The sequence below is a fragment of the Macaca nemestrina genome, chromosome 18 (genome assembly GCF_043159975.1).
Source record: "Macaca nemestrina isolate mMacNem1 chromosome 18, mMacNem.hap1, whole genome shotgun sequence".
NCBI lineage: Eukaryota > Metazoa > Chordata > Mammalia > Primates > Cercopithecidae > Macaca > Macaca nemestrina.
In genome coordinates this window covers 29,838,486-29,862,528 of record NC_092142.1, presented here as the reverse complement: position 1 = coordinate 29,862,528, position 24,043 = coordinate 29,838,486, and the positions used below count along the sequence as shown (strand labels likewise).

At 36.2% G+C, this 24,043-nt stretch overlaps 1 long non-coding RNA gene across 1 annotated transcript in view; it reads left to right on the top strand.

Annotated features, from left to right (window-relative positions):
- The window catches only part of LOC105482981 (uncharacterized), a 43,790-nt gene that overhangs the window by 941 nt on the left and 18,806 nt on the right, over positions 1-24,043 (top strand). The window contains exons 2-3 of the long non-coding RNA XR_987963.2: positions 6,705-6,817; positions 7,315-7,556. This is a non-coding gene — a long non-coding RNA (uncharacterized lncRNA). The remainder of the gene's footprint in view (positions 1-6,704; positions 6,818-7,314; positions 7,557-24,043) is intronic.

Genomic DNA, 24,043 nt, shown 5'->3' with positions numbered 1-24,043 from the left:
GAAACTGAGGTAGGCGGATCACTTGAGGTCAGGAGTTCAAGACCAGCCTAACATTGTGAAACCTTGTTTTTACTAAAAATACCAAAATTAGCCAGGCGTGGTGGCAGGCACCTGTAATCCCAACTACTCTGGAGCCTGAGGCGGGAGAATCGCTTGAACCCAGGAGGTGAAGGTTGTGGTGAGCCGAGATCACATCACTGCACTCCAGTTGGGCGATAGAGCAAGAGACTCTGTCTCAAAAAAGAAAAAAAAAATGTAAAGTAGAAAGTCCTAAATAAGTCATTAGCCCATTATGGAGAAAGAAGGAAGAAAGTATCCTGAAGTTTTACTGCTTTATTAAAACATTGTCCTTATTCTCAGAGGTTCCTGCCTAAAATAAGAGATTATTCCTCTTCCTCCCTCAAATTCTAAGCCAGAAATATATGTGTGAGTTATCACACACTCACATGCAAGGAGGTCTCTGTTTTCTTACTGTAGCCTCGACCTCTTGGGATCAAGCGATTCCATTGCTTCAGCCTCTTGAGTAGCTGGGACCTCAGGCATGCATCACCATACGTGGCTAATTTTTAATTTTTTCTTTTTTTGTGAAGACCAGGTCTTGCCATGTTGCCCAGCCTGGTACTTCACTTCCTAAAGATAGTCGAAGTATGTGAGGTATTTGGGAGTAAAAAGGGAGAAGATGATAGCTGGAGAATCCAACAGTCAACCAGATTTTGTTTTATTAATTTTTGTTTCAGTATACCATTTTATTTATTTTTAACAACTTTTGTTGGCACTCCTTTTTGTTGTATTTTATTTTTTGATTGACAAATAATAGTTTACATATTTGTAGAGTATGATGTGATATTTCCACACATGCATACATCATGTAATAATCAAATCAGGGTAACTGGCATGTCTGTAACCTTAATTATTTATCATTTCTTTGTGCTGAGAACATTAACATTTCTCTCATCCAGTTATCTTGACCCGTACAATGTGTTACTGCTAATATAGTCACTCTACTGTGTAGTAGAACACCAGAATTTATTTATTCTAACTGTAACACTGTTCCTGTTGACAAATTGTTCCCAAATTCCCTGTCTCCCCTACCCTCCCCAGCCTTTGGTAACCACTATGGTAGTTTAAACTTCTAGGAGACCAACTTTTTTAGATTCCACGTACGAGTGAGATCATGCAGTATTTGCCTGTCTGTGGCTGGCTGATTTTTACTTAACATAATGTACTCCAAGTTTATCCTATTGTTGCAGATGGCCAGATCTCACCCATTTTTCTGGCTGAACAGCATTCCATGTGTACATATACCATATTTTGTATACTTATCCATCTTTTGATGGACATTTGGATTGATTATATTTTGGCTATTGTAAATAGTTCTGCAATCAACATATGCAGATATCACTTTGACATACTGATTTTATTTTCTTTGTGTGTGTACCTAGTAAGGAGATTGCTGATTTATGTGGTAATTCTATTTTTTATGCTTTGAGGAACTTACAGTTTTTCATAATGGCTGTACTAATTTACATTCCCACTAAATGGGGTGTAAGGACACCCTTTTCCCTACATCCTCATTAACACTTATATTTTATCTTTTCAATGATAGTCATTCTAACTACAGTGAGATGATATCTCATTGTAGGTTTGATTTGCATTTCTCTAATTACTAGATAGTGACCCTTTGCAGTTTCAAACCACATGCAGGCTCTGAAGTCTGCTGAAGCTTTTGGAGCATCTCAGCACTCCCAGGGTGGCCTGCAGGCATCAGGAAGGGAATCTGGGCTATAGAACCCACACAGACCTTTGTGGGCATTCAGGGACCTCCTCACTGGGGTTCTCTTTTTTGTAGTCGATTCCTTGGAATCCTACTGACTACTTCAATTCCTTCACTAGCTCAACGCCATTACAGTTGCCCCACAAGCAAGAGCAAAGACATTTTCACATAGGACTGTCCCCAAAAAGTTCTTTTTGATGTGATTATAAGTGGAATTGTTTTCTTCATTTTATTTTTATTGTTGATTGCCTTTATTTAAAGTATAATCTAACTTGGTATATGGATTTTATGTCTCATGACGCTGATCACGTTGTTTACCAACTCTAGTAGTATTTTAGTGAGTTTTTTTCATGCTTTTGTGTAGAAGATTATGTCATTTACAACAAAAGTAGTTTTACTTTATTTACAATCTGGAAAAATTTGTTTATCTCTATTGTATAGTTTCTCTAGCTAATACCTCCAGTACAGTACTGAATAGAGTATTTAAAGTGGAAATTCTTATCTTCTTCCCAAATTTATGGGTGAAGAAGCACCACTACCACAGGAAAAGTAAATTGTTAAAGCCGTTACAAAAAACAGTATGGAGGTTCATCAAAAAATTTTAAAGACCCTATCATTTGATCCAGCAATCTCACTTCTGTGTATATATTCCAAAACATTAAATCACTATCTTGAAGACATATCTTCACTCCTGTTTATTGCAGCATTATTTACAGTAGGTAAGATATGAAGGCAATCTAAATGTCCATCAACATGTAGGTAAATACAGAAAATGTTATATAGCTGGGCACGGTGGTTTAAGCCTACAATCCCAGTGCTTTGGGAGGCTGTAATAGGAGGATTTCTTGAGACCAGGAGTCCAAGACCAGTAGGGGTCACATAACAAGACTCCATCTCTACAAGTCAGTTGGGCATGGTTGTACACACCTGTAGTCGTAACTACTTGGGAGGCTGAGATAGGAGAATTACTTGAACCTAGGAGTTTGAGGTTACAGTGAGCTGTAATCAGGTCATTGCACTCCAGCCTGGGCAACAGAGAGAGACTCTGTCTCCAATAGTAAAACAATGCTGGCATTTTAAAAAAAGAGAAAATCTTGCCATCTGCAAAAACATAGATCAACTTTGAGGATATTATGCTGAGTGAAATAAGCCAGACACAGAAAGATGAACACTGAGTTATCTATGTTACACATAGAATTTTTAAAAGGGTTTGAATTATAGTTACACAAAGTAGGATGTTGGTAACCAGGGGCTGGGATTTAGGGTAACTGGAGACCTAATTACAGCATGGACACTACAGTTAATAATAAAGTATTATAAAAGTGAATATTGTTAAGAAAGTAGATCTTAAATGTTCTCACCACACACAGACAAGATGCAAAAACTACAGGAAGTGATGAACATGTATTTAGCTTGATTGTGGTAGTAGTTTCACAATGTACACATATATCAAAACATCACATTGTGCATCTTAATATATGTAATTTTATTTGTCAATCATTCTCCAGTCAAGGTGAGAAAATATTAAGCATGACCAAAATAATATCTAGCCACATGTAAATTTCACTTAAAACCCTTTAAAAATAAATTTTAGTTTAAACAAAAAAAAATCCAAATTGACATAACTTTTTCAGTCAGAAAAGTTTGAATGAACAAGCATGGCATAAAAGATAGAATTGGATATTTAGCTAGAGCACCTTTGATATAAAAGAATAGATTAAAATATTTCCAAAAGTAAAAATATTGAGAAATTTGGTTACCAGTGGAAGATTGTTAAGGGCCTACTTCAAGAGGACAGAAAATTTTCTGGTACAAAAGTTAAATGAAATAAATGTGTTAGAGTCTTGATAGGGGAATTTTGACTTATGGTGGACACTGAACTAAAGAAATTATACAGTCCTTAGATGCATACATTTCAAAAGTAAACATAATGAAAGCGTACATTAATTTAGATAAAATAAATTTAGATAAATTTGGGATTACTGAAACAATTCATAGGAGAAGACTTTATTTTTGGAAATGTTTTTCATCACTAACTTGTGAAAAGTTTATAGCAACCTGATTGCATATTTTGAAGTGTATCACCTATTCTTTTATCAGAGCTGATTTGTACCAGTGGAGCGACAGTAGCATAGACACTGACCACAAGGTTCTGCACATTCAGGATGACTGGGTTATACGTCCATAACAAGGTTGAAGATGATGAGATGATAAGGTCCACAAATACATGACCACAAGCAGACTGACCAGCAGCAGGATGGTCTGGGTGGCCCTTTTCTCTGGGGAGGATCTTGGGAAGAGGCTGGTACTGTGGAGGTGCTGGGATTGCCGTTGATGCCTGGACAAAAGGATCACCATGTATACACTTGAGAGCAGCGTAATTCCTACAAGGAAGAAATCCCTGGATATTGTCAAAATAGAAAACACTGCCCTGATGATGGAGTTCATGGGAGAAAGTGAGCATTATTTGCTGATCTGAAGCAGGTCAATCTGGGACACATTGGAAGAAGCCACAGTGAAGAGTATTATGTTACTACAGAGAGAAAAACTGAGTGGCCAAAACAAAAAGATGGCACTGACAATGTTATTTGTGAATTTATGTTTAAATCTTGCCAACCAGCAGTTGCTAGGGCTGATGGTGCTGGCCTGGCAGACACTCAGGAGACAGGTGGCACAGATACGTAGGCCCCCCATCACTCTGCTTATGTAGAACAATGACTTACATTTGAAGTCATTCCCCAAATGTGGCGACTCAAGCACATCTGGAGGCAAAACATCTGCTAGAGTGAGGAACATCACTACATGAATGAAGGGCAAGTGACAGCTGATCAGGTCATGGGGCTTCGGTTTTTGATCCTGAAGGAGTTTGAAGATATGGAACAAAAGACGTAAGATGTTGGCTGAAATTTCAATAGCAGCTTGGCATAAAAAGGCATTTTTAAGCACAAGATAAGTGGAAAGTGTGTTCATCTTAATGGCAAAGAAACATGATTTATAAGCTGGGAAAAAGTAGATTTCACATTACCAATGTTTTTTTCTTTAGTGAGCCATATGATCATCATCATTTTAATTGTACTCACTTCTTTTTGGTTAGCTCTGTCTCATATAAATTCTGCATAATCTACCCTCTGCACTATTTTCTGCATCATCTAACTTATGTATATAAAGCATTGACACATCTATGCCTGTGTGGAATGCACAATTTCTAAACTTCTATCGTATCCATGCCTCCCTTTCTAGAAATGATTTCATCACTTTGTATTGCCTCATTTTATATTTAGCACCCAGAATTGTAAGGGACATATAAAATTACTCAGCAGTATTTATGCAGTTGAAGTGAATCGATGTTTATGCTAATGTGGAAAGAATAACTAAAATAAATAGCTTTTAAATTCCAGTTGACTCTTTCTCACATCCCATCACTTGGACACATCTTATTCTTCATGACCCTTCTACAGTCTTAGACTCTGGTGACTATGCTGAACTCACTAAAATAATTCATGATAATCTCCTCATTTTTAATCAGCATATTAGTAATCTTGATTTCATCTGGAAGCTTATATTTCCATAGCTGTGAATTGTAATATATTCTCAGTATCTGGGAATTAACATAGACATCTCTGGGGACAATATTGTGCTTACCAAAACTCTACTAACTTCATCACCTAAAAATGGTCCTGGCTGTCTTCAAGTTTACCTTCTATCCCAGAGATCTCTTATGAGACTCACTTCCTCTCAATACAAGATCGCCACCACTCAGTTGTCAAGAAAAAAAAAAAAATCATCACGTGAATCACTTCATGACAACCATGAGGTTGTATCAAAATAATCTATGTTGATCTTTTTCCTGAGATGTCACTTACTACAGGGATACTCTCTAATGCCTTGAAAAATACTCTCTCCAATAATAAAGATAATTCCCCTAAGGTTTTCTCAGAATATCACCAATACCAGAATATCTGGTGAAATTTCACACAATAATTTTGCAGTTACTATCTCATGTTTCTTAGCTTGTATTCAGGCATCATTTTTTAGCAATTGAATTTAATCCAGGACTTAGAACAGTTGGGCTTCATAACATAAAGAAATAGAAAACCACCATATTCACTCAGATTCCTATGAGATGAAAGTGTCTGACTATATATTCCAGGTCACTTATCACTATACTATCCCATAAATATACATATGCAGGTGATGCCGAATTATTGACAATTAGCATTTCTGCCTAATAATCAGGAATTAATGGCTGAGGTAAAAATTGCTCTAAAGCTGCCTAATATATATGATTTTATAGATGTTAGTGTCTATATGATGGCATAGTTGGTTAACTGATTTCTTCAAAGGCTTACTCTAGTAAGGAACTACATTTATTTTAGCAGCAAGAACCAAACCACAGAGAGCTCCTACCAGCCTACATTGGCACCTTTGGCACAGTTTGTTTCTACTAGCAATTTGGAACCAGAAACAGTTGTGGGATCATATTAAATTAATAGCTTAATGTTTTTCAAATATTAAGTCTTTTATTTAGTATCCGCATGTCTGTGTTTCTATATAATTAGTTTGTGGAGATTCGTTTTTCCCTTTCAGTGGATCATGTTTTTCTTTTTCTTTGTATGCTTTGTAACCTTTTGTCAAAAATTTGGTATGAAGTAAAGCAGCCACATCTCCCATTTTTTGTCGACTGGTAAGGAAGACCTTTACTAATTAGCAGGCCTCTAAGCCTTGAGTTTGTCCTATGATGAAGGCATAAGGAATTCTCAGGTATTTTCTAGGCCTGGAACTGTCTGGGCCTGTGTTGTGGTTTTTATTCTTTTCTTCAATATCTCTTTTCTACATTTAACTCTCTTAATTTTTTTTAAGAGTCTCACCCAGGCTTTTTCCCAGGGCCTTAGATTTCCCATTATATTCCTCTCTAATTTCGTTTTCACAGGTGTCTGAGGATCTCACTATCCCTCTGCAGTTTTTGCATTTCAGAGCAGCTCTCTCACCTTCCATTGAATCTAATTTGACATCCAAGCTGTGCCACCATTCTTTGTCTAAACTGTAAGTCAGGGGAGACAGAATCCAATCTTTTGTATAGTGCATTCTCTTTTCTGTAGTAAGTTCCTAAAAATCCTACTGACTACTGCAATTCCTCCTCTAGCTCAACACTGTTAGAGTTGCCCCACAAGCAAGGGCAAGGAAATTTTCACACAGGACTGCCCCCAAACAGTCCTTTTTGATGTGATGATAAGTGGAATTGTTTTCTTCATTTTATTTTTATTGTTGACTGCCTTTATTTAAAGTACAGTCTTCTTTGGTATGTGGATATTATATCTCATGACACTGATAACATTGTTTATTAACTCTAGTGGTATTTTAGTGAGTTCTTTTTGTAATTTTGTGTAGAAGATTATGTCATTTACAACAAAAATAGTTCTACTTTTATTTTTACAATCTGGAAACATTTATTTATCTCTATTGTATAGTTTTTCTAGCTAATATCTCCAGTACAGTGCTGAATAGAGTATTTAAAGTGGAAATTCTTGTCTTCTTCCCAGATTTATGAGTGAAGAAGCACCACTACCACAGGAAAAGTAAATTGTTAAAGTCATTATGAAAAACAGTATGGAGGTTCATAAAAATATTGAAGATAAAACCATCATTTGATCAGCAATCTCACTTTTGGGTATATAATCAAAAACACAAAATCACCATCTTGAAGACCTATCTTCATTCCTGTTTATTGAAGCATTATTTACAATAGACAAGATATGAAGGCAATCTAAATGTCCATCAACATGTAAGTGAATACAGAAAATGTTATATAGCTGGGGGTTGTGGTTCAAACCTATAATCCCAGTGCTTTGGGAGGCTGTGATGGAAGGATTGCTTGAGGCCAGGAGTCTAAGACCAGCATGGGTAACATAACAAGACTCCATCTCTACAAATAAGCTGGGCATGGTTGTACATGCCTGTAGTCGTAACTACTTGGGAGGCTGAGGTAGGAGGATTTACTTGAACCTAGGAGTTTGAGGTTATGGTGAGCTATAATCATGTCACTGCACTCCTAGCTGGGAAACAGAGAGACTCTGTCTCCAATAATAAAACAATTCAGGCTTTTAAAAGAAGAGAAAATCTTGCCATCTGCAAAATCATAGATCAACCTTGAGGACATTACACTGAGTGAAGTAAGCCAGACATAGAAAGATGAACACTGAGTTATCTGTGTTACACATAGAATTTTTAAAAGTGTTTGAATTATACTTACATAAAGTAGGATGTTGGTGACCAGAAGATGGGGTTTGTGGTAATGAGATATGGATCAAATGGCACACACCTGTTTTTGTGATTAAATACTGGAGACCTAATATACAGCATGGAGACTATAGTTAAAAATAAGGTATTAAGGAAGTGAATATTGTTAAGAAAGTAGATCTTAAATGTTGTCACCACACACAGACAAAATACAATAACTATAGGAAGTGACGAACATGTATTTAGCTTGATTGTGGTAATAATTTCACAGTTACACATATATTGGAACATCACATTGAAATCTTAAATGTATATGATTTTGTCAATCGTTCCCCAATAAAGGTGAGAAAATATTAAGCATGACCAAAATAATATCTAGCCACATGTAAATTTCACTTAAAACCCTTGAAAAATAAATTCTAGATTAAACAAAAAATTCAAATTGACATAATTTTTTTCAATCAGAAAAGTTTGAATGAAAAAGCATGGCATAAAACATAGAACTGGATATTTAGCTAGAGTGCCTTTTATATATAAGAGTAGATTAAAATATTTCCGAAAGTAAAAATATTGAGAAATTTGATTACCAATGGAAGATTGTTAAGGACATACTTCAAGACAGAAACATTTCCTCTACTGAGATTAAATGAAGATAAGTGTGTGAGAGTCTTGATAGGGGAATATTGACTCACAGTGGACACTGAACTAAAGAAATTACATAGTCTTTGGATGCATCAATTTCAAAAGTATTTAAATATAATCAAAGTATGATTTCATACATTTTATTTAAATCAGATACTTAAATTTGGGATTACTTAACAATTTATAGGAGAAGACTTTATTTTTTAGAAATATTTTTCATCACTAACTTGTGAAAAGTTTATAGCAACCTGATTGCATATTTTGAAGTGTATCACCTATTCTTTTATCAGAGCTGATTTGTACCAATGGAGCGACAGTAGCATAGACACTGACCACAAGGTTTTGCACATTTAGGATGACTGGGTTATACGTCCATAACAAGGTTGAAGAGGATGAGATGATGAGGTCCACCAAATACATGACCACAAACAAACTGACCAGTAGCAGGATGGTCTGAGTTGCTTTTTTCTGTAGGGAGGATCTTGGGGATAGGCTGGTACTGTGGAGGTGCTGGGATCGCCTCTGATGCCTGGACTAAAGGATCACCATGTACACACTTGAGAGCAGTGTAATTATTCCTACAAGGAAGAAATCTCTGGATATTGTCAGAGTAAAAAACACTCCCCTGATGATGGAGTTCATGGGAGAAAGTGAGCAGTATTTGCTGACCTGAAGCAGGTTGGTCTGGCACACGTTGGAAGAAGCCACAGTGAAGAGTATTATGCTACTACAGAGAGAAAAATTAAGTGGACAAAACAAAAAGATGACACTGATAATGTTATTTGTGAATTTATATTTAAATCTTGCCAACCAGCAGTTGCTAGGCCTGATGGTGCTGGCCTGATGGACACTCAGGAGACAGAAGGTACAGATACTTAGGCCCCCCATCACTCTGTTTATGTAGAACAATGACTTACATTTGAAGTCATTCCCCAAATGTGGTGACTCAAGCACATCTGGAGGCAGAACATCCAATACAGTGGGAAACATCACTACATGAATGAAGGGCAAGTGACAGCTGATCAGGTCATGGGGCTCAGGTTTGTGATGCTGAAGGAGTGTGAAGATGTGGAAGAAAAGACATAAAATGTTGGCTGAAAGTCCAATAGCAGCTTGGGGAAAAAAGGCATTTTTAAGCACAAGATAAATGGAAAGTGTGTTCATCTTAATGGCAAAGAAACGTATTTCATAAGCTGGGAAAAAATAGGTTTCACATTATCAATTTTTTTTAGAGATCCATATGCTCATGATCATCATTTTAATTGTACCCACTTCTTATTGGTTAGCTCTATCTCATATAAATTCTGCGTAATCCAACCTCTGCACTATTTTCTACATCAAATAACTTGCATATGTAAAACATCGATACATCTACGCCTGTGTAGAGTGCACAGTTTCTAAACTTCTGTCATACCTATGCCTCCCTTTCTAGAAATGATATCATCACTTTATATTCCCTCATTTTATATTTAGCACCCAGAATGGTGAGGGACATATAAAATTACTCAGCGGTATTTGTATAGTTGAAGTGAATGAATATTTATGCTAATGTGGAAAGAATAACTAAAATAAATAGTTTTTAAAATCCAGTTGAGTCTTTCTCACATCCCATAACTTGAAAACATCCTATTCTTCATGTCTCTTCTATGGTCTTAGACTCTGATGACTATGCTGAACCCACTAAAATAATTCATGATAGTCTCATTATTTTTAATCAGCAGATTAGCGATCTTGATTTCATCTGAAACCTTATATTTCCATTGCATTGAATTCTAATATATTCCCAGTCTAAGAATTAACATGGACGTCTTTAGGGGGCAATATTGTGCTTACCAAAACTCTACTAACTTCATCACCTAAAAATGGTCCTGGCTTTCTCCAAGCTTACTTTCCATCCTGGAGATCTCTTATGAGACTAACTCTTCCTCTCAGTACAAGATTGCCACCACTCTATTGTCAAGAAAAAAATCACCACATTAATCACTTTATGACGACCATGAGGTTGCATTAAATATCCTATGTTGATCTTTTTCCTGAGATGTCACTTACTGTAGGGACACTCTCAAATGCCTAGAAAAATACTCTCTCCAATAATAAAGATAATTCCCTAAAGTTTTCTCAGAATATCTTCAATACCAGAATATCTTGTAAAATTTCACACAATAATTTTGCAGTTGCTATCTCATGTTACTTAGCTGGTATTCAGGCATCATTTTTGGCAATGGAATTTAATCCAGGACTTAGAACACTTTAGCTTCATGACATGGAGAAATGGAAAGCCACCATATTCACTTAGATTCCTATGAGATGAAAGTGTCCAACTATATTTTCCAGGTCACTTGTCACTATACTGTCCCATAAATATACATATGCAGGCAATGCCACATTTTTGACAATTAGCGTTTCTGCCTAACAATCAGGAATTAATGGCTGAGGTAAAAATTGCTCTAAAGCTGCCTAATGTATATGATTTTATAGATTTTATTGTCTATATGATGGTATAGTTGGCTAAGTGATTTCTTCAAAGGCTTACTCTAGGAAGGGAACACATTTATTTTTTGCTGCAAGAACCATACAACAGAGAGCTCCTACGAGCCCACATTGGCACCCTTGGCACAGTTTGTTTCTACTAGCAATTTGGAACCAGAAACAGTTGTGGGATCATATTAAATTAGTAGTTTAATGTTCTTCAAATATTAAGCTCACACTCCAGTACTACTAACAGAAGAGTTGGGCATGGGCTAATAATATGTGTGCAATGTTTTATTAACTATCTTTATGTAATTTTATTAGTATATTTTAAAGGTAATAAGCCATACATTGGAAACAGACAGTGCAAATAATTAAAGTAATATCGATAATAATGTTAGTATTTTTTTCTCTCACTACCAACAGATATTCAGCTCATTTCCTCTAATTCTTGTCCTTCACTCTGTAAGTGACCATCACAGACTTAAAAAGACTTGATTTTCTGGATTATCAAATGGTGTGTTTCTCCATGAGAATCTGCATGGCATGGCTGCTGAGCCTGGCCAGGAAACAATCATGGTCCCCACGGATTATGGTGTAAAAATAATTTACTTTAATTACTCATTTTTGTTATGCATTTAAAATGTTATCTCAAATGCCAGAACTAAACTGATAGTTGCTTTCAACATATCAAAAACGTTATTGGTTCTTATCCACATTTTAAAGTTTTAGAAACTTAAAAAAATAATTCTGGCAATTCCATTCTGAAAAAAAACATGGGATTTGCAAAATTATGTTAATAAAGTGGGAGTCGTAAAACAGAAGAAATATCAATGTGAAGTTACTTACATGGTGGGTCAGAGCGCAATAAAGAATTGAGTTATATGTGATACATTAAAAAACTTTAAATCAGAATGTACATTTTATCTCTCACCGTGAGAAGTGACAACTAGAGATGGCCAGGGCTGAGGAGGAAGCCTCCGAGCACTACCCGGAACAGACAATGTGGATCAAGTTTACTCTCATTACACTGGCTTTCACCTAGGACCATTCTCAATATTGTAAACCCCAAAATGCAGCCATAATCATCAATAACGCTAGAAAAATAACACCATTAATTCACCAGGAACAAAGAACATCATAAATTGTGTGGGCTTGGATCAGACAAATGAAGAACAGAGACGGGGCATGATGAAAGAAAGGAGCCATTTACAGAAATCTGACAGCGATTTGCATCAAATGACTGTGTTCCTTTGAGTTAAAAGTAGTTAGATAAAACTATATTTTTTTATCTTCATGACAACATTTAACTTTTACTATTATAAATACTATCACTTGAATAGTGATCATTTCACTCTGCCTTTTGTAGATTTAAGAATAGAATTCATTTGAAGAAAACCTTTTATTGTTATATTAATCAAAAGTGTTCTTATAATCACAAATTTTCCTACATTAGTTGAGTCATCTTTTGTGATTCATCCTAATGGCAAAAAGTGATTCTGAGTATTTTGGGTGCCAACTTGCAAGGGTTGGTTGATAAGTGGCAATATGTGGCAACCTCAAAAAATCAGTTGGATAATTCAGAAAAGAAAAAACCCTTTATCACCCAAATTAGTGCCATACAGGTCTTTATAAAATATATAAATGCCAAAAGAATAACTATGATAAACATTAGATATCATTGAAGGACTGCAATGTGTCAACAATTCTTTAGAAATTAAACTTAGTGTGGGGTGCAGCTGAAAGTACAGCTCTTGCTGACAAGCCTATTGCTAATTCCAAGACATTTAATTCTCAGCTGCCCTGGGGGAAAGCATAGGCAGGGAAAGTATCAGTGCAGAAGGAGGAGGCACAAAAATCATTGAACAGATATTGTCCCCAATCATGTGCGGCCAATTCTGAAAAACGCTAAAAATTGTATGGGAATATTTTTAGTTTGTATTTTGTTTGTTTGTTTGTTTGTTTTCTGATCACCCCAACCAAGAGGGTTTAAGTGAGTATGATACCCTTCTTTCCTAAAGGCTTGCAAGGCTTTTTTTAAAAAACCATGATATCCCCGTATATCACAGTAAAGAGATTATAAGTCACAATTATTAACTGTGTCAAATATTAAATTTGGAGGGAAATTTACAAGTGGGAATGGAAATGTGAAGAAATGCCTCTTTTCTCTTTATGTATGCAGATTAAAAGCAATTGAGGTTCTTTCTGACCTTATCCTCCTCCCTAAATGCATAAAATACAGAACTTTACAGTGTTTAAAATGCTTTAATATCTTTATCTAATGTTCACAGACATAATGATTTTGTACTGTAAAATTTTCTCAATGGTTTTGTGCTCTCATTGATCACAAATGGACAATCTTCATTTTTTTTTCTTTCTGTTTCGAGTTAACCTCACTCTATTCTCTCAGCCTTCATGTAAGAAACACAGACCACAGGAGGGCACTATCCTTGCTGAAATCAGACGAAGCTAACTTGTACATTTTGACAACAAAAGTTAAATACGCTTGTCACATTTGAGAATATAAGTTTCAATAAGCAGATTACAAATTTGAAACTTTCAGAGACTGTATGGATGCATAACTTAGATGTTTTAAAATAAAAAGGAAATGTTTTATCCTTCAAAGTTTGCAAACAATTATTTTCTCATACTAAAATACATTACTCTTACTAATACGGAGAACATTTTATAACATTTAGTCTATTAAAAATTATTAAATATTAAAACTGAATTTAAATACTTGTAACTATGCTTAATATTACAAGCTCCTATACCTGTAATGTAGGCACTAATTATAAAAAAAAGAATAAATGACAAATGAACATTTCCAGACAGATTTTAACAACCAGCAAAGTATGTATATTAGCGTTAATGTAACATAATAGAACAAAATAATTTAATGGTCATTTGCTAAAAGTTAAGTAATGTAAAATGTTAAAAAGTAATCTCATGTTTGATGACATCTTAATTTTAAATGGTTATTAAGTATTATAAATATGCTAAGGTCATTTTAAATTTAGAAGAACAAAGAAGAATGACTGAATTCTTCAGAATTAGTTCAGATTTCTTTTTATGAAATATATTTAACCTAAGAACATAGTAAATTAAACTAAGAAAAATAAGAAAAAGTAAAATATGATTGCAACTCAAATACAATACTACGAAATTACCAAGATTCTGTTAAAATTAACACATTTTTGACCTCATAAGATTCATAAAACTAATCTTTTTATTTGGAAACATCTACTGTACTTAATTACTATTTACTGAAATATGAATTGTGAAAAGACTATTCTTCCAGCTCTTCGATGAAAAAATCCTGCCTCATTCTGTCACTCGCCTGTGTCTTACACTTTCACCATTAATAATGCTGACAGACATTTACCCAGATAAGTCCTGGAGTAAGTCCACATATGAAGAATGAGGCTCGCAACATTTCATTATAAGAAAACAATACCATCAGCTCATCTCCCTCCAGGCCTATAATTTTTATGTCAACAGAAGAAAGAGGAGAAGACCTAGACTTATTATTATGGAAAAGGAAGTCACCAAAGGGAAAAAGGAACTGATCTAATTTTGGAAGACACAATAGGAACAGCTGTGCTCCAAGCTTTTTCATGTGTGAGCTCATCTACTCCGGCCCAGTGGAGTCCATGTTCTCAGTACTTTAAACAACACATAGCTTCCAATAGTCCAACCTCCAAAATGAGTAAAATGCAAAGTCAGGTTTTCCACTGTCTCCCTGCTGGTTCCAGTGATTCACAGGGTTCTTCATATATGTTACTCAGTGGTCTCTAGATTTTAGGATCATAACTAGATCAAAAACGTCTTTGTGGGAATCAGAAAAATATTACTTCTATAAGCTCTACATAGACAAAGCGCTCAGTCCTTCAGAGGACACATCTATAGACAGAACAGCAGATATTGGGAGCAAAATGAAGGTTGCTTTTCACACCCGCCCCTCCATTAATTTATCCAGGTGCATGTATTGAGAACAGAAGGACATCTTCATTCCAACCGCTGTGAGTTTTGGTTCTTTTAGTGAGTCTGTGTCTCTGTGCTGCTATCTTAAAAAACGCTTCACATTTCCCATCCCGTTAGGTTTAACAGAAAGGCTAGAAGGGTTGGGAGTTGCTGGTGTCCCTTCCCTCTTGTGGTCTAGAGTCGAATATTTCTCTTCTCCCACATTGAAAACTAGAGGAGTCTGAAGATGGGTATTTCCCTTACCTCAGCTTGGTTAACCTCCGACAAAATCCCCAGTAGGTTCAACTCTACTAAAACAGTTTTACTGATGGCAGAGCTTGGTAAGAACGGAGTATTCTGACTGACTTTTAAAATGGGTACATTTCCCTTCCCTATACCAGAAACGATGAGATTTGTCTATGTATATTGTGAGAATCTGGTAAGGCTTCTGAAGATAAAACTCTCAAAAGTAGGGCAGGGCGCGGTGGCTCACGCCCGTAATTCCAGCACTTTGGTTGGCCCAGGAGGGCAGATCACTTGAGGTCAGGAATTCCAAATTAGCGCGACCAACATGGTAAAACCCCGTCTCTACTAAAAATACAAAAAAATTAGCTGGGTGTGGTGGTGGGCACCTGTAATCCCAGCTACCCGGGAGACTGAGGCGGGAGAATCACTTTAACCTGGGAGGCGGAGGTTGCTGTGAGCGAGGATTAAGCCACTGCACTCCAGCCTGAGCAACAGAGCCAGATTCTGTCTTAGAAAAAAAAAAAAAAAAAAGCCGGGCGGGCGGCACACGCCTGTAATCCCAGAACTTTGGGAGGCCAAAGCAGGTGGATCATGAGGTCACGAGATGGAGACCATCCTGGCTAACATGGTGAAACCCTGTCTCTACTAAAAATACAAAAAATTAGCCAGGCTTGGTAGCGGGAGCCTGTAGTCCCAGCTAGTCAGGAGGCTGAGGCCGGAGAATGGCGTGAACCCGGGCGACGGAGCTTGCAGTGAGCCGCGATCACGCCACTGCACTCCAACCTGGGTGAAAGAGCAAGACTCTGAATTAAAAAAAAAAAAAAAAAAAAAAAAAAACTCAAAAGTGAAAACGAGGACCTAAAGCTGGCCGCCCCAGAGTTTTAGGTCTTAAACTTGTCCTCTCTCAGGCTTCAGAGAATCCTCAATTACAGTGTAGATTTCCAACCCCAGTACTGATGGTTACTCAAGTTTCTCTTATGGGTTTCTCTTCTGGTGAGTTGTGATTCTCTGTATTTGTATGTCTTTCTGTACAATCAGAGGGCAGAAGTTTAGCCGATGACCTCATTTTTCTTTTAATTTTGTTTTTAATTGACCCTATAATTGTACATGGGCTACAGTGTGATGTTTTGATACATTTTTTACATTGTGTATAATAGAATTAGGGGACTTATATCCATCACCTCATACATTTATTAATTTGCAGTGAGAACATTCAGAATTCTCTCTTCTAGCTATTTTGAAATACGTGATACAAAAATTTTAACCATAGTCACCCTACTGTGCACTGGAATATATTCCTCCTACCTAACGGTAACTGTGTGCTCATCAACCAGTCTCTTCTTGTTCCCCCGTCTCTTGCTCCCTCTAGCCTTTAGTAACCAGCATTCTACTCGTTCTTCCATGAGATCTTTTTCAGATTCCATATATTAGTGAACACTTGCAGTATTATATTTTGATACCTGGCTTATTTCACTTAACACAAGGCCCTTTGCATTCATTCGTGTTGCTGCAAAGGACGGAATCTCATCCTTTTGATGACTGGACAGCGTTTCATTGCGTATATGTGCCACATTTGTAAGTTCACTTATCCATTGATAGATACTTAGGTTGATTCCGTGTCTTAGCTATTGTAAATAGTGCTAGATATGGAAGCAGCTATGTCTCTTCAATATACTTATTACAGTTTTGGGGATATATAGCCAGCATTGGATTTAGTGAATCATTTGGTAGTTCTATTGATAATTTTTTGGGACACTTTATACTGTTTTTCCTAATGACTGTACTAATTTAAATTTCCACCAATAGTGTATGTTTCTCTTTATCCACATCCATACCAGCATTTGTAATTTCTTTAAATTATAGCCATCCTAAGTGAGATAAGATGATGTCTCATTTTGTTTACGATTCGTGTTTCCCCGATGGTAGGTTATGTATCTTCTAAAACTGCCCTTTCAATATGCATGGATTTCATTTATTTTTCATGCTTAATTTATCTGACTATGACTTCAATACTATGATGAATAGCAACCATGAATGCAGGCATCCTTACCTTGTTCCTGTTCTCATAGAAAAGACTTTTATTTTTTACCACTGTGTATGATGTTAGCTGTGGGTTTTTAAATAAACATCCTTTCTCATGTTGAAGTAGTTTCTGTCTTTGTTTAGTAATATTAGTAATTTTAACATGAAAATGTGTTGAGTGTTTTCAAATGCTTTTTTATATCAATTGAGAATAATGTATAGTCTTTTTCTCTTCATTCTGTTAATGTGGTGTATTTCATTGATGAGCCAACTTTGCATTATAGTAATAAACTTAATCATGGTGTGTAATCCTATTAATAAGTTGTTCTTGGGTTTGCTAGCATGCTATTGAGAATTTATGAGTCAGTCTTCATAAGGGACTTTGGTCTGTATTTTTTTTTTACTCATAGTGTTTTGTATCAGGGTCATGCCAGCCTCAAAAAAATGAACTGATTCGTTCTACTCAACTTTTTGTAAATATTCAGGAAGATTGTTATTAATTCTTTAAATGATCAGTAGAATTTAGCAGTAAAGTTACCTGGTCCTGTGCTTTACTTTGTCTGAGAAATTTGACTGTGATTCAATCTGCTTACTAGTTAGTTACAGCTTTATTCTGATTTTCTATTTCTCCATAATTGACACTTGGCAGGAAGTATGTTTCTAGGATTGTTCCATTTTATTGAGGTCATCCACCTGGTGTTCAAGGGTTCATAATACTCTCTTACAGTCTTTTTTATTTCTATAAAATCAGCAGTAATATTTCTATTTTTTTTTAGTTATATACTTCCTCTTTCTTTTCTATTTGTTTGTTTTGGTTATTTATGTCAATTTTGTGTATCTTTTATTTTAAGTGTTTTTTTTTTTCTTAAGTTTCACTCTTGCTGCTCAGGCTGGAGTGCAATGGTGTGATCTCAGCTCACCGCAACCTCCGCCTCCCAGGTTCAAGAAATTCTCCTGTCCCAGCCTCCCGAGTAGCTGGGATTACAGGCATGTGCCACCATTCCTGGCTGATTTTGTATTTTTAGTAGAGACAGAGTTTCTCCATGTTGGTGAGGCTGGTTTCGAATTACCAACCTCAGGTGATCCGGCTGCCTCGGGGGCCTCCCAAAGTGCTGGGATTACAGGCCTGAGCCACCCCACCCAGCCAAATTTCGTTTATCTTTTCCACCAACCGTTAATATTGTTGATTTTTTTTATGGTTTTATAATCTCTATTTGGTTTGCCTCAGCTCTAGTCTTTATTATTTTTTCTTACACTAGCCTTGGATTCTGTTCTTTTAAAATACTTTCTTAAGGCATAAAGTTATGCTGTTGATTGAGGACTCTCCTTTCTAATGTAAGCATTTACAGATATAAATTTCTTTTTTAGCATTGGTTTCACAGCATCCATCTCAAACATTCTGTTATGTTTTGCTTTTATGTTCATTTGTATCAAAATAATTGTGTAAATTTTCTTGAAATTTTTTCTAGGACCAATCAGTTATTTAAGTGTGTTATATCATTTTCACATTTGTGAGTTTCCCATTTTTCATTCTGCTGTCGATTTTTGAGATTCCCTCCACTGTATTCAAAAGAAATACTTTATGTAATTTCAATAATATGTAATTTATTATGACTCTTGTAGTCCAGCATGTAATTTATTTGAATAATGTTCTATGTACAATAGAAAACGTGTGTATTCTGGTGTATTTTTTGTTCTTTATTTAAAATTTTTATTTTTAATTTTTGTGGGTAAATAGGAGGTTTTCTCTCTGGAGGATCTGTCCCATGCCTGAATATTTTCACTAAATATACTATTCTAGATAAAAGTGGTGTTTTCTGTTTTTTTATTTTTTTCAGCAATCTAAGTATGTCATGCTACTCTCTCCTGGCCTGTAAAGTTTCCACTGAAAAGTCTGCTGACAGACATAGTGGAACTCCTTTGTATGTTATTTGTTTCTTTTCTCTTGCTGCTTTTTAAATCCTTTCTATATCTTTGACTTTTGGCTGTTTGACTATTAAATGTCTTGATTTTGTCTTCTTTGGGTTAAATCTTTTTAGTGTTCTATAACCTTCATGTACTTGAATATTAATATATTTTCTAGGTTTGGAAAGTTTTCTGTTAATATTCCTTCAAATAAAGTTTCAAGCCTACCTCCTTCTCTACTTCCTTTTTAAGGCCAATAACTGTGAGAGCATCTCTTAAAGACTACTTTCTAGATCTTGGAGGCATGCTTCATTGTTTATTCTTTTTCTTTTGTCTCCTCTGACTGTGTATTTTCAAATAGCCTGTCTTCAAGCTGACTAATTCTTTCTTCTGCTAGATAAATTCTCCTAGATACACTGATGAATTCTTCAGTATGTTAATTGCATTTTCAACTTAGAATTTCTGCTTGATTCTATTTAATAATTTTAATTTCTTCATTGAATTTATCTAATAGAACTCTGAATTTCTTCTCTGTGTTATCTTTAATTTTTTTGAGTTTCCTCCGCAGAGTTATTTTGAATATTCCATCTGAATGGTCACATATCTGTTTTTCCAGGATTTTTTTTTTTTTTTTTTTTTTGGTCCATTGTTTACTTTGTTTGGTGAGGTCATCTTTTCCTGGATGATCTTAATGCTTGTAGATGTTTGTCAGTTTCTAGGTATTGCAGAATTAAGCAATTATCGTAGTCCTCACAGTCTGGGCTGTTTTTCTGCGTGTCCTTGGGAAGGCATTTCAGATATTCATAGGGACTTAGACCCCAAGCCCACTAATGCTGTGGTTGTCTCAAATTCATAGAGGTACCGCTTTGATGGTCTTGGATAAGATCTTAAAGAATTTTATGGATTACCTGGTGGAGGTTTTTGTTCTTTTCCCTTACTGACCCCCAAAGAAATGGAGTCTCTCTCTCTCTCCATACAATACTAGGCTTGTGGGGATACAAGCACTCCTGTGGCCACCACCATTGGAGATGCACTCGTTCAGACAGACAACCAGCACAGCACTGACTCTTGCCCAAGGCCTGCCGTAATCACTGCCTGGCTACCACCTATGTTCACTCAAGGCCTAGTGTTCTATACTTTTCAGTGGTGAAGCCAGCCAGGTTTGTGTACCTCTTTTCAGGGCAGTGAGTTTTCCCATGTTCAGGTGAATCCAGAGATGCTGACTGAGGGCCAGGGATTGGAGTTTAAAAACTTATAAATTCACCTGATGTTCAATTCTACTGTGGCTAAGCTGACACTCAAACTACAAGACAAAGCCCTTCTCACACTTTGATCTTTTTTTCTATAGACAGAGGAGCCTATAGAAATAAGAGCCTTGTGTCCACCACCACCACTGCCCGTGGAGGTTTCTGCTAGGTCACTGCCAATGTTCACTTAAAGCCTAAGGGCTCTTGAGTCAGCTTGTTGTGAATGCTGCCAGGCATAGGACTCCCCGCTTCAGGGCAGTGGGCTCCCATCTGGCTCAGGGCAGGTCTAGCAATGCTGTCCAGGAGCCTAGGCCTGGACTTGAGGACCCACGAGCCCACTTGGTTCTCTACCCCATTGTAGCTGAGGTCATTTTACTTTTTCTTTGGCTTTTCTCAAACAGAAAGTCTTGCATCATAGCCACCATAGCTGGGAATGTGCTGGGTCACATCTGAAGCCAGCATGTCTCAAAACCCAGGGGCCATGGTGTACTACCTGGGTATTGCTGTTGGTTATTCAGGGCTTAAGGGTTCTTCGGTCAACATGTGATGAATCTTGCCAGGACTAGGTCCTTCTGTTGAAGGCATGTCCAAACAGAGGCAGGTTTCCTTTTGGCATAAGGTGTTTCCTGAAATGTCATCCAAGAGCTAGGGTCTGGAATGGGAGCCTCACAACTCTGCCTGCTGCCCTAACCTACTGTGGCTGAGCTGGTACAAAGATGCAAGATGATGTCTTCTTTACTTCTCAATCTCCTCTACTCAACCAGAAGGAAGGAATTACTTTTGTTACTGCCAGCTATCCTGGCTGAGTTTGGGGGACAGAGAGCAGAAGCCCTCCCTTAGCCACCCTGTCTAGTGTCTCCCTAGTTCATGTGCCACCCTAGTCCACTGGCTCTAAGACCAACCCAGCACTAGGAGTCGCCTAGGAATTGCAATACTTGTGTTCTAGACAGTCTTTCAAGTTTTCCTAGGAACCCTGAGCACTTTGGCCGGCAGTGGAAAGGCCTGCCAAGAAGCTCAAGTTTTGACTGCTGGGACAGGCTAATCCCTCTGGCTAGAACTGGCCCTAATTCATGAACACTGGCTAAGCCCAACATGGCTTCGCTCTCTGCTGTGACAGGGAAGCACTGAGCTCAATGTAAAGTCCCCCAGTTGCTGCAGTCTCCCTCCCCTAAAGCCACAGCCTTTTGCTCTGCGCTGCAAGGCCACTGCCAGCAAGTTGGTGAGGCCCTTTTCTGTGCCTCTTTCAGCAATATAAAGTTAAAACCAGATACAGTGATTGCTCATTTGTTTTTTGGTCTTGTGATGGTGCTTTTTTGTGTGTAGTTGTTGAAATTTGGTGTTCCTACTGGGGGAAGGTATGATGTAGGCTTCTATTCAGCCGTCTTGCTCCATCTGAGTGGTGTGTTGTGTTTTTATGTCTGTTAGTTCAAATTGGCCTATAGTGTTGTTCAAGTTCTCTATTTTCTTGTTGATTCTCTGTCTAGTTGTACTACTCATTTTTTTCACTTACATAAATTTATGGGATACAAGTGCAATTTTATTATGTGCATAGATCACATAGTGGTCAAGTCAGAGCTTTTAAAGAGCCATCACTCAAGTAACATACAAGGTACCCATTAAGTAACTTCTCATCATTCATTCTCCTTCCACATCCTCACCATTTGGAGTCTTCATTACTGAAAGTGGAATACTTACATTTCCTAGTATTATTGTAGAGCTGTTCATTTCTCCCTTTAATTCTGTCAGTGTTGGCTTCTTGTATTGTGTAGGTTTGATGTTCAGTGCATTTGTGTTTATAATTGTTGTATCTTCTTGATAAAATAATCTTTTTATCATAGGACATCCTTTCTGTCTTTTATAATAGTTTTAGACTGAAATCTATTTATTTGGATGTGAGTAGAGCCACTTCATCTGTCTTTTGGGCACTGTTTGCATGAGATGTATTTTTCCATTCTTTCACTTTCAATCTATATTTGTCTTTGGATCTAAAGTGAGTCTCTTGCAGACACTGTATAGTTTGACCCTTTTGTAAAATTTATTTTTCTAATTTGGATCCATTGATTTGAGAGTTTACTTTTTACTTAGAGTAACTGCTAATAGAAGGAAAACTTACATTGTATTATTGTTTTTTGTATGTCTTACAACTTTTTCCTCATTTATTCCATATCTGTTTTCATTTTTTGTCTTATTTTGTTGTACACAGATACATTTTTATTTTCTTCTCATTTCCTTTTGTGTATATTCTATAGACATTTTTTGTCATTACCATAGAAATTGCATACAACATTCTAAAACTATGAAAATCTGTCTTAAATGTATACCAACTTCAACTGTGTACAAAACTGTAATATTTTAGTGTGTCGCCTCCTCTATTAATGTCACAAATTACATGTTTATTTTTGTGTAGTTGTTAACACAGATTTATGATCATCATTACTCATTATTTTAAAAAAAATTTAGGAAATAAAAATGGTTAGAAACCAAAATTACTATAATAGTTTTAAGAATATTTGTCTATGTGTTTAACTTTACTGGATAACTTCACATTTTCATTTGCCTTAGGGTACTTTTTATGAACCAATCTTCCATTTTAACCTGAGGGACTTCTTTTAGCATTTTTGCAGGGCAGATCTAATGGTAAAAAACAACTGCCCTCCAGGTTTTGTTTGCTTGCAAATGTCTTAATTTCTCCCTCGTTTTTTAAGAACAATTTCACCAGATATAGAAGTCTAGGTTTATCTTTTGTTTTGTTTTGTTTTCTGTTGTTTTTATTTGTTTTTATGGTTGTTTTCTTTTATACCTTTAAATATATCATCTCACTACCTTCTTCCTGCAATGTTTCCACTGAGAAATCTGCAAATAATCCTTTCTGTGATTCTTTGCATGTAAAGAATTTTTCTCTTTTCTCTTGTTATTTTCAATATTCTCCCTATTTTGCCTTTTAACAGCTTAATTTAAATGTATTGGTGTGGATCTTAGGGTTTATCCTAATTAATGTATACAAAACTTGTATTTGTTTATTTGTCTTTTCTGAAATTTGGGAAGTTTTCATTCAGCATTTCCTTAAATAAATTTTCTGTCCCTTTCTATCTCTCTACTCATGCTGGGATACTCATAGTGCATATATTGGCCCATTTGACGATATCTCTAAAGTCCCTTAAGTTCTCTTCAATCTTTTTCACCATTCCTCTCTAAAATAATTGTGTTCCTCAGATTCAGTAATTCCAACTTACCTATATTCCAGTTTGCTGACTCTTTCTTCTGTTTATTCAAGTCTACAGTTGCACATCTGTAGTAAAGTTTTCTATTTACTTATTGCATTTTTCAACTCTGATATCTCTCTTTGGTTATTTTTATCATCTCTCTTTATGAACATTCTCATTTTCTTAATATATTGTTTTTCTGATATCTTTTAGTTATTTGTCCATGGTTTCCTTTAGATGTTCAGCATATTTAAGACAGTGATTTTAAAGTCTTTATCTAGTCACCAAATGTCTATGTTTCTATAGGGTTAGTTTGTGGATATTCATTTTTCCCT